Raw genomic sequence first — 12,013 nt, forward strand, 5'->3', positions numbered from 1 at the left:
GGAAAATAGGAGGGAAACACTGGCAAGGGTTCACAGAAGAAGGCAAATAAAAGATATGTGCACACAAACAAGTTGTAGGAAATTGTTGCTTATTATGCTTCTTCGTGACAAAGTTTTATTTGCCAGAAAACCATTTGTTGACATAATTCTTGGTCTCCTTGGTCTCCCGTGGTAAATCTAATGAAGGTTAAGAAAACATAATCATATAGGCTAAGGAATACTGGTAGTCAATGTAAATGTTAATTATTTTGCCTGTATGTTTATCTGTTATTAACCTTTTGATACTTAATTCGATTAATTTTAGTTGTTTTTAGTTGTAACCCTGATGAAAGACAGAGGTGAGCAGCACACGGGGGCCATGTGGTCAAGGAAAAAGAAACAGGGGAACCAAGATGGAACATGATGTATGTGGTTGGCAGAGATTGTTGGCACCTGGGTTTTGAAGGTGCAGAACTTGTTGGCCAGCAAGTAAGGAAGTAGTGAGGAGAAAGAGATGATGGCGTAAGCCATCAGAGTTCTAGCTTTCATAGATTCATAGAGTTGGAAGGGTTATCTAGTCCAACCCCTGCAGAATGCAGGAAATTCACAACTACCCACCCACCACAGTGACCCTGATCCCATGCCCAGATGATGGTTCCCCCCAAAACCAGAATTCCTGGCCAGTGTGGCCTGGAAGAAAGTTTCCTCTCAACCCCAAAGTAGCAACCAGCATTTCCCTGGGCATGGAAGAAAGGGCCACAAGAGCTAAGCACCAACACAGTCCCTTCCGCCCAACTACTTACAATCTGCCTCAACTCACAGAATCAGCATTTCTGTAAGGAGACTATCTAGCCTGTGCTTTCAAACTTCCAAAGAAGGAGAACCCACCACCTCCCAAGGAAGCCTGTTCCACTGAGGAACTGCTTTAACTGTCAGGAACTTCTTCTAGGTGTTTAGCTGAAAACATTGGTTCTGGTTCAACCCTCTGGGTTTAGTCCATTGGTTCTGGTCCAACTCTCTGGGGCAACAGAAAACAACTCTGCCCAGCCCCTATGTGACAGCCCTCCAAGTACTTGAAGATGGAAAGATATTCCTGTTGCTAAGTGCTGTGAATTTTTCCGGTTGATGAACATTTCTGTATTTTGGGTATCACTGAGACTAGGCAGGGGGGATGCTTAACCTCTCCCAATTTCCCCCCTCCCGGATACTTGATAATACATCAACACAGGTCTGACAGGTGGGGAAATAGTATCATTGTAACCTATAAGGACTTTTAACTCCCCTAGCATGGGGCTCCATCCAGGACACTTCAGGTTTTGAGGCTATGCACCTAATGTTGGAATTGAGAAACAGAACCATAATCCTCTTAATGAGCTCACCTCTCTGACAAATAGTCTCCCTGGCCGAGCTGGTACCTCTGCCAAGCCAGGCTACTAGCACCCTACCTGTTCCCAGAACACCTGGGCAGAATGATCCATGCAATAGTCACTTACAGGCTAGACTTCTGTAACTTGCTCTACGTGGGCCTTTCTTTGTTCTTGAACCAGAAGTTGCACTCGGTGCAAAGTGAAACTGTTAGAGTCCTCACAAGGTCATCTTGGAGGATCCATGTCCAGATGGTGCTGAAGCAACTACATTGCTTGCCAATTGCATTCTGGATCAAGTTCAAGGTTTTGGTGCTAAAGACCATTTGCAGTCTGGGCCCCACATATCTGAGGGACCGCCTGTTCCCTAATTCCCCCCCAAGGGGCCTTCACTTTGTGGGTTTGAATCTGTCAGTTGTCCCTGGCCCGCGGGAGGTGTGCCTGGCCTTGACCAGGACTGAGGCCTTTTTGGTCCTTGCCCCGACTTGGTGGAATGAGCTCCCGGAAGAGCTGAGGGCCCTGTCAGAGCTGTCAGAGTTCCGCAGGGCCTGCAAGACGGAGCTCTTCCGCCAGGCGTTCCATGTTTGTCTACAGCAGGGGTGGTCAAACTGTGGCCCTCCAGATGTTCGCTGGCAGGGGCTCCTGGGAATTGTAGTCCATGGACATCTGGAGGGCCACAGTTTGACTACCCCTGGTCTACAGCAAAAAGGTTGTTTCCTTTCATAGGTCAGACCTCAGAGCTGTTTGAGATACCTTCTCCTCCACCTTACTGCACAGGGCACCTTACCGCACAATGAAAAGAAGTGGGACTTTTTTCTTCTAGGAAGGGCTATGCTAGCGAATGCTGGCAGGGGCTCCTGGGAATTGTAGTCCATGGACATCTGGAGGGCCGCAGTTTGACTACCCCTGGTTTAAACAATCTACGTACTTGCTGTGGCTCTCTAATCTGTGTATCAGGGGAAACTACATGAATCAAGGAGAGGCGGATTAATAGATTACTCTACCCAAGCAAGTAGGAATGTCACTATGAAATGATGGTCTTGCTTCATTTTTGGATAAGCAAAGAAAAGCATAATGTTTCTTGAAGAACATTTGTGCCTTCGGGACAGACCGGAGTCGGGAATCTCATTTCCTTTACCTGATAAGGATTAAATTGAACACGATGGTGTGTGAACGGTTCCCTAAGGCGCCACCTTATAAATCCACGCGTTAGTCAAATGGCAGAGGCTGTTTTGTTCTCCAGATTAACCCATCAACAGGATGGGAGCTGATAAACAGTTTGCAAACAGGTGCGGTTTTTCTTGCGGTCCGCAAAGATCTCCAGGCAGATTTGCCCTTCAGGGTTCCGCTTTCTTCGATGAGACAATTCTAACCGTGATCGGTGTTGTTGCTAAAATTTTGTTTGTAACCTGAACAGAAGATTCATTGTCTCTGCTTGGTGGACGTCGCTGTTGATACCATTCCGCAAGAATCATATACTTTATTCTCTTGGGCACCGTGATGAATCAGATGCTGCGATTGAAACGCTAGCAGCAGGGTGATTCAGTGTAATTCCCTTAGCTAGAAGAGTGCTTCTCTACTCTACCGCTCTCCAGCGAGACATTCCTCAGCGAAAACGCAGAGATGAGGGCCGTAGCCGGGGGCTGTTCCTAAATGTAGATATAGCATAGTAATGTAGATGTAGCATAGTATAGCATAGTAATACAAAGCAGCTCAGCCGACACAGATTTATTTCATTTATTTATTTTATTTATATTTATATTTTTATACCGCCCTTCCCTACGGCTCTGGGCGGTTTACGTAAAACATTTTTGAACATTCACATAGAACAATATCAAAAATCAATATAACAATATAACAATAACAACAACATATCAACTGGAACAATTAGAAGGGCACTTCAACAATAACTTGACAATCCCTCAGTCGGTTCGTTCCCTCAGTCTGGGGGGCACCTGTAGGTGTTATGGCTCAGTCGGGCCCACCAAATGACTGGTGGAAGAGCTCCTTTTTGCAGGCCCTGCGGAATTGTGGAAGTTCTGGCAGGGCCCTGATCTCTTCGGGGAGCTCGTTCCACCAGGTAGGAGCCAGGACCGAGAAGGCTCTGGCCCTTGTTGAGGCCCGACGTGCCTCTTAGGGTCAGGGATCCCCAAGATAGACAGCAAAATGGCAGTCTTCAAGCAAAGGTTGGATACACCCTTTTCTTGGATGCTTTAGGATGGTTAGGGCTGATCCTGCATTGAGCAAGGGATTGGACTACATGGCCTGTATGGCCCCTTCCAACTCTATGATTCTACGATTCTATGAAAATCTGACTGGGCTTCTTCTCATGTGGTGTTTTTCAGTCTTCTGACTACTAGTTAAATTGCTGGATGCAAGCTTCTGAGTTCCACTGCCCTCTTCCTCACACATCAGTGTTGAGGTAGCAATTTGAATAAATGTTAAAGTATCAAAGTTGCCTGGCAGAGCCCACTGCATTTGAAAAGTGAAAGATGCTGTTAAATCCTCCCACATTCCCCCCTTTCTCCTTAAGGTCTTCTCGTTGAACAGAGAGCTTGTCTAAGACTCAGCTTGCCTTCATTGGCATATCGTAATTTACTTTTTAAAGTATTGACAAAAGCAGCTCCAATATCATGAAGAACCCCAGCACATATCAGCATAATTTTCCTTTTTCAAACTAAGGTTCCATTGTTTAGATACTGCCACCAAGAAGGTCGCCACCTTTTCTGTAACCTTGGAGTCTCGATCAGCTAGTAATTTAGAGATCAGTTTCTGGTTATTTGGACTCGGTGTTGGAACTACAGTTTTTTATAAGGTGTTGTCATAAATGATTGTAAAGGGGGCAATCCAAAAGAATGTGTAACAACCCATTCCACATCAACAAGGTTTCCTCAGGAGGTGGTGGGTTCTCCATCTTTGGACATTTTTAAACAGGGGCTGGATGGCCATCTGACGGAGAGGCTGATTCTGTGAAGGTTCAAGGGGGTGGCAGGTTACAGTGGATGAGCAATAGGGTTGTGAGTGTCCTGCTTAGTGCAGGGGGTTGGACTAGATGACCCAGCAGGTCCCTTCCAACTCTATTATTCTATGATACTCTGTGGTTCTATGACATAGCCTTTCTTGATAACATATTCTCTGGAATGGGCTATATACGATCACTGCATGGGGAAATGAGCTTTAGGAACAACAACAGCACATAACTCTCACCTACCAAGATCTGTAAAACTAAGAATCCCAGCAATTCCTTCTAGGGATTACTGAACAGTCCAGACAGGAGATTTCTTTTATAACGTCCTATATCTGTTAAATGCACAGAAATAACTCACCTGGATGGTTTATCAGCTTTACCCAGCTTCACCTTCCAGGTGATATCCATCTTCCTCCATAACATTATAAAAATGAACTGAGCCTTCTTCTTACTGGATTTCTTATAATGGTTTGAAATTCCAAATGTGGCGTCTTAGATCACGATAAAAGCTGAGTTCTTCTTGGATGTATGAATGTGAAGCCTACATTGTATAAGGGCTAGAGAATTGTATTTTGGGGGATCAGATCTGGGCTCTAAGTCCCTCGTCTTCAGTGAATTCCATGAGTAGCTTTGAACAATGGCAACCCCTGCACCTTCACTTTCCCATGTGCATTGTGTCTTGAAGAATAAAAACTGTAGCAGGCCTTGAACGCTAGTTTCATGGATACGCATATTTTCCAAGCACTATACTCTTGAGTTGCATCCCCCCCCCCCCTCCACTCCTCATTTATCTCAAAAAGGACATTGCAAAGCTGGAAAAAGTACAGAGGAGGGCAGCCAAGATGATTAGGGGGTTGGTTCCCTCGGAGAAAAGGCTAAGAGTCTGGGAGTTTTCCGTTTAGAAAAGTGATGACTTGATAGAGGTGTATAAAATTATGCACAGGGTGGAGAGAATGTACAAAGAGAATTTCTTCTTTCCCCAAAGGTTTGAATTTAAGACATCCGATAAAAGTGATGGGCAGTAGGTTCAGGAAGGACCAAAGGAAATGCTGCTTTACAGAGAGTAATTAAAATGTGGACTTTACTGCCAGAGGACATTGTGATGGCTGCAGGAATAACAGCTTTTAAAGGGGATTATATTTCATACAAATACGTTCACAGCGACTGGAGATCCTCAACGTCTCAAAAGAACGGGTTCCCATGTGGTCATAGCAGTCGTATGTTTTTGAATGTTATTTCATACCAAGGTTTTTGATGGTGGTGCACAGATTCTCCAAGCAAACCAGTCGTGATATTTATTATGAGTCAGTCTCTGCAAGGAGATCATAGAAACTGAAGTTACATATAGACTTCATTTTGTAGTTAATACATTGTCTCTGGTCCATTACATGGGATCAAAATCGCCTGTGTTTATCAGGGAATTCTCCCCTTAAGGACTCGAGGCAGACAACAGATGGTAAATAACATAATAAGTAGGCTTTATTGTAACCGAAAATAAATAAGATAGACATCAGACCAACATATAGCAGGCACACTAACATGCTAACAGAGATGGGAAATAAACAGAGTCTGGGAAAGCGGGTCAATGGAAGAAATATTTACGAGTCTTGAAGAGGCAGAGACGGAGTCAGGACAGGACAGCACAGCACAGCGACGGATCAGGGATTCCAGAGTGACAATTCGGCTTGCCAGAGAAAGGATTTTGATACCCTGTTGGAGGGTTGTGCATGTTGGAATCCGCACGTACACCAGATGGGCTGGCTCGGGGTCAAGATGATAGGGAGATGGATCTTGATGGGCTTAGGTGATGGCTTAAGATGGGTGTTGATTGCTCCAAAGAAAAGAAACCATTGGGGGTACAATGGGAATCTTCCAGGGACGCTCTGGTATCTAGATGGGGGAAGTTTCCTTCGGGCAGAGTGGCTAGAGTCAGCCATAGGTGTGAGACAAAGAGCTTGGGCAAGGGAACCCTTAGGCAAAACGGTCTCTGTTGGCCATTTGATCATCAATACAATGGAATGGGGGGGGGAGCAGGAGGTTGTAGGATTGTAGAGCACATTGAAGTTGCTGTAGCTGTCAGGTCATACCAGCGGCTTTGGTCAACCTGTAATGTAAAATGGAGTCTGGCCAGACCTGTGTCCTGGCTGACAAGAGTGCATTGTGTCCGGCTTTGCTTCAGCCTAGATTGATGGTGGATGCCACAGGCAGTTGGGCACAGTATGCCAGTCCAACGATGAGGAGTTACAACATGTATAACAGGGCAGTGTGGCAATGCTTGCGCCAGTGGACAGAGGACAGACGGAAACCCCATCCAGTTGTCTCTTGCCCTTCAGGGCCGTCCTAAGTTGACTGTGACAGCATCCACAAACGGAGAGTAATCATGGATAAGGTGACCAGATTGTCCCACCTGGCAAATTGTACTTATGTTGAAATTTAAAAATATATATTACTATACTATTTTTGTGTTCTTTGCTTTCTATGAAACTTTTTGTTGCTCCGTATAGACCCCTCCCCCCAAGTCAATGGTGTCCCGCTTTACCAATGTTAAAATCTGGTCACCTTAATCATGGATCAAGCCTGCTTGGAAATAAATGTGCTCTGATCTAGAACTGCGCTACTAGATTAGGGTGGGGCTGATATGTTTGCTGAATTCTTAGGAGAAGCTACGGTTTCCATGAACTGTCCGTGTGTTTGTTTTGCTGTTGCTGTCACATCTCCCTGGACTGAGCCTGGGCAGTTGAGATCATTACCTTACTTACGTCCCAAATAAGCAAGCCCACAGTGAAAGCAGGTCCCACTGATCAACTCTACTCAGCCTTGGCAGACATCTTGCGCCTCCATATGTGTAAGCCAAGCAGGGAATGGCTAATCAGATAGTTGGCATGGAGGTGGAGTGCCAGGATCATAGCTTAGTTTGAACCAATGTTCCTCTTCCACAGGGTCTGTATACAGAAGGCCAACTGGTTGCTGCTTGGAAATACTGATTGCTTTCTCCTACAGATTGGTCCTTCATATGATTCCTGAGAGGGTCTCTGCTTAGACCTTCAAATGGGCTCCAGTGGGTGATTTCCCCTGCTTGAATAAGGCCTGCTTGAAATCAAACACAAGCTCAGTTTCATGGAATGTAGAAACTGTGGTCTCTGGAGATCGCAATGGCTCCTTTAGTGCTGAAATGATCATGCTTTTTGCCAGTTCATCTCAGCAGGTCCGGATACCAAGAGCTGATTGGCAGGTGCCCTAGGAACAGCTAGAGTGGCATTCTTTCCTTGCACAAATGAGATTCCACAGCAGCCAGCTCCTGGGTGTTTATGATTGGTGATTTCATTAACTAATACGTCACGGGGTGAGTCACAATCATCTCCTTTCCCTGGGGGAGAAAAAAAACAATACTGTAATTGTGGGACAAAACTGGACCTCCTGGGAAACTTTTCAGCCTCCTGTCCTCCTTTATAAGCGTTCAGGTTACTGTATGCACAGAAGAAATTCCCATCAGAACATTGTGGATAATTCATTTGGGGGCATCAATGGAATAATAACATAGCTGCACCTCTGACGTGAAAGCAAAAGGACTCCGAAAACTTGGTGTTGTTCTCTAAATTTTTTTGGTTGCAAAAACAAATGATGCCACCAGTTCACCTCCCTGCTAGACCCTCTCTGACATTCTCCTGGGATGAAAACAAACTTCACAAGGAATTTTCTGGTGGGAAAGTACTTTCTCTCTTTCAGACTGAAGATTCCTTCCTCAAAGAGCTTTTCCCCTTCATGTGCCGTGTGTGAAATAACTGGTTTAAAAGAGCTCACTCTGGTTCCAGCATGCAATTTCCATGCAGGAGTCTGGTTCCTTTCCTACGTCCGTTATTGTTGGCAGCCGATTGCCTTCCCGAAACCAAAATCAAAACTCTATACAAATCAAGGTTGGCTTTTTAAGGAAGGATTTTCATACAGGATTTACAAAACTACAGGGCTGCATAGTATCTTTGACCTGTCCTGAATACTGAATGACTATCATTTCAAACGTGTGTTTTATTTTTAAAAGGTATCGACCGCAAGGTTGGGAGACGGGGTTTAAAATCCTGAAGTTACATTTAGTTTAACTTGAAATGTCAGGTGGATGGTTGAGGAAAGGGGCAAACCTGTTATAGATTCCTATTTAGTCAGATAAATAGCAAAAATTAGCCTAGATCGGTCATGGGGTTGCCTTCAATGGAAACCAAGCATAGCCTTAAACTGGTCTGGGATTGGTCAGTGTTTGGGTGGGAGACCGCCTGAGAGCTCTGCGCATGCTACCTTGGGTTCCATGATAAGAGGAAATGCAGGCGTGGAGGTAATCCTACAAATAAAGGCAATAGGCTATTCATTTGTTGTTTGAGGCACTGAATGCAGAGCCTCCTAAATTGTAAAACAGAAAGTTCAACAAACACAGAATTATTTGGTGATTGTTGTGCTATATCCGATTGTCTCCATGATATCTGGGTATAAAAATGAGATCCTGCTATGACAGAACATGCAAACCTTGCTACGTAAATGACACTTTGACCTCAGTTATAAACACCACCTCACCTGAGGCTCTACATTTCTCACAGTCCATCTTTTTGGGTACAGTCTCGTTCCAAGAGTAATCCACAGCCAAATAACCATTGATTCAAATGGAAATGCCATTGTGGCCCTAGAGACTTCATCTTTATAAATCCAGGCTAGAATGGATACATTTACTTTAGTGCTCCCTCGGTGTAAAATTTGGCTCACCGCTTAGCCAGCTAGTTTAACGAGCTTGACTGGGAATCCTAGCCAGTGATGAAAAGGAAATCTGACAAATGCATCTCAGCACAAGATCTCCTCTGTTAAATTTCTCTCCCAATAAAAATGTTTAAGGTTTCCCCCCAGTTTAATGGGTTCCGTGCGTAAACCCACAACTGTATTTTCATGTACATTTTTAAACACCTTCAAAATTGCCCTGGGGTGGAGTCACGTGTAGGATGTCAAAATAATGTTCCGGAATTCCCCATTACACAGTGCAATCCTTAAAAGAGTGACATTCTTCTCAGGGCCAAACTAGTTGATGTAATTTTAGAGAGGAATTTGGCCATTTTTAAATGTGATATTTTTAAGTAGCCAAATTCTTCTATAAATAGCATTGGTGGTCAAACCTCTGGCCACCATATCATCTACATTGGGCCCAAGTCCAGAGAAGTCAATGGGTTTAGAAGGGTGCAACTTTATGATCACCCTGAGCATTTTAACGATACTTGCCATGCTTTTAGTGGCTATTTTTGTGATTTCCAAGATACATCTTGAAGTGCTATGAAGCTAATTTGACAAGCGTTCATGGCAATATACAAAATAATGACCTTCAAAGCCATAGAAAGTTTTAGTTAGTACACAGTCTTAAAAACTTTGGGTAGCTGCCATAAAGACTGAATTGTCCAGACAGGCATGTCCCATGAGTTAGCCTACTGGTAATAAAAACAGCTCCCCTAGCTTCACAGAAACATAAAGGTTCTATGAATAAGATCTCCAGTTTCTTGTTATGAACATATTCTTGCCAGTCTATATGCAACCCATGTACGTGCTGTATTATTATTCAAGCGAACTGTGCTTTTTCTTTTTAATCTGCATTTTTTCCTTCCCCAATGCTCAAAGTCTCTAATTACAGATTTATTCCAGGTCCGCTTGATTCCTAGAGACGCTGGAGATCGTCGTGACGCGCGTTTATATGTTTTACTGTGAATTTTGTAGGGATGGCGTTGCGTTGGCTGATGTCCCCCAGTTTTGATTTCCTGCACTCTTTCTTCCTTCCCCAATGCACCCAGCGCTCTAGCAGTGGGATAACAAATGAAAGCCTGCCCTCCCTGTTTAAGTGTACACTTTTACAGTATGCTCCATGTTGGGCATGGAAACATCCCTTGTGTATTTCAGAAATTCATTCTTATTTCTTTCTAACTCCACGCTCTCTTTCTTTTTCTGCGCCCCAAAGGCATATTAACAACTCCTCCTAATGTTATGGAATATAAATTAGACCATTTACGTCATGAGGGCTATATCTGGACTGTGCTGTAAAGTTCAGTCAGTCAGTATCTGGCCCAGTCATGGCCATTTCTCTTTCTGATTCCTAAGCCATGTCTTTCTGTTGCCAGTGATGGAATCTCCTGCTCTACCACTCCCCACTTCTTTCTTCCTGTAAAGTTTCCTGGGAACTCAAACTCATACTTTACCCATGACCTGATCTTCCCTGTGCTAAGAATAGCAGCCACTGTGCCACTTGGGTTCAGTCTCTCTGAAAAACAGCCCACAGCTGGAGAAACATGGAAGTCAGATGGACCCAAACTTATGTAAACACCCAAAGGTCTGACTGTGTGCTGTTTCTTAAGTTTTAGACCAGGATGTGGAGAAAGGGACTTCTGCAGGCCATTCATTATATTTTTTGAAGATAATTCACAATCAGTATCCTGGGATCTTCAGTGTTAGGGCAGGATGTGGAGAAAGGGACCTTTGCAAGCCATGCATTATTTTCTTGAAAATAATTCGCAATCAATATCCATTTTGTAATCAAGCCGAAGGCTGAGCAAACCTTATTTTTAATTTGCAGCTACCATGGAGGAGAAGGGATCGGTAGATTAATGAATAGCTGAAATTCACATTCATTGTCTCACACGAAGTATCTCGTTGAAAGAAGGCAACTCTGATTATCCATTTAATTAGGAAATGTTAAAACTTGGTTGGGGAACAGCCTTTCTGAAAGTTTAGCTTAGCCATTGGCAAAGATGGCTACGTTTTATATAATTATTCAGGCTCTTTATTTGCTCAGTGCTGCGCTAACTCTTGTACAAGGTAGCATGAGCTTGTTTTTATCACCCATGCGATAATACTGTTCTGACTCAACTGGTTCTGGGCAACAGCTCTTGAATGGCCAAGGCTGCTGCTGCCCTTCCCCCAGTTTCCAAAAAGGGAGTGCTGCAATCCAGCATTCATCCACTAAATGGAACTTTTTAGAGGCACAGAGAGTGCACGTCTGCTTTCCATGTGTGATATCCAGCCAGTGAGCCCAGGAGTTGCCCATTTGTCAGCCTACAACCTTCTAGGAAAATATCCTTGTGCTATACGTAAACAGAGCTCCGTGGGGATTTGCAGATCATGTTGCAGATCAGTGTACCCTGATACAGGAAGAACGGAGCACTGATGACACAAGAGAAATCTAATAAACAAATAAAATCTCCACATCTAGACTTTAACAGAGGTAGGTATGATACGTAGCTCTTTCAGGTGCGAATTTCCAGAAGCTGGGATCACACCGGAAGGACAGTGTCTCCTGTGATACACCGGCTCAGTGCAAATCAACCTTGAGTCTCCTCAGAATCCTGCCCCAGTCTAAAAACAAAACAAACGTTTGGCTTATCTCTCTGTTCTCGTGCTGTGCAACTAAAGCTGTCCTAGTTCTATCACAGTGGAAATGCCAGTAGAGGCCCAGTGACTATGCAGACCAATTAAATAGAGTATCCTGAGGATATCCCCAGGATATGCCTGAGCAGGGGATGATGCGATATTCACTGTAGGGAAGGGTTTCTTTGCACCATTCAGAACCCAAGAAGCATTTCATCCTGCAACTAGCTCTCCCACAGCCAGTTCCTACAACGACACAAGTGTCCAATCCCCTTGGTTTCAATGGGATTGCTTGTTGGTGCCATCTTGTGGGGCAAAGCCCAGC

The 12,013-nt window shown here is 44.2% G+C and overlaps 1 protein-coding gene across 33 annotated transcripts in view; it reads left to right on the forward strand.

Moving 5' to 3' along the window:
• Positions 1-12,013, forward strand: part of CACNA1C (calcium voltage-gated channel subunit alpha1 C) — a 611,497-nt gene that overhangs the window by 526,403 nt on the left and 73,081 nt on the right. The gene's annotated exons all lie outside the window — the stretch shown is intronic.

This window comes from Paroedura picta, chromosome 5 (genome assembly GCF_049243985.1).
Source record: "Paroedura picta isolate Pp20150507F chromosome 5, Ppicta_v3.0, whole genome shotgun sequence".
Taxonomy (NCBI): domain Eukaryota; kingdom Metazoa; phylum Chordata; class Lepidosauria; order Squamata; family Gekkonidae; genus Paroedura; species Paroedura picta.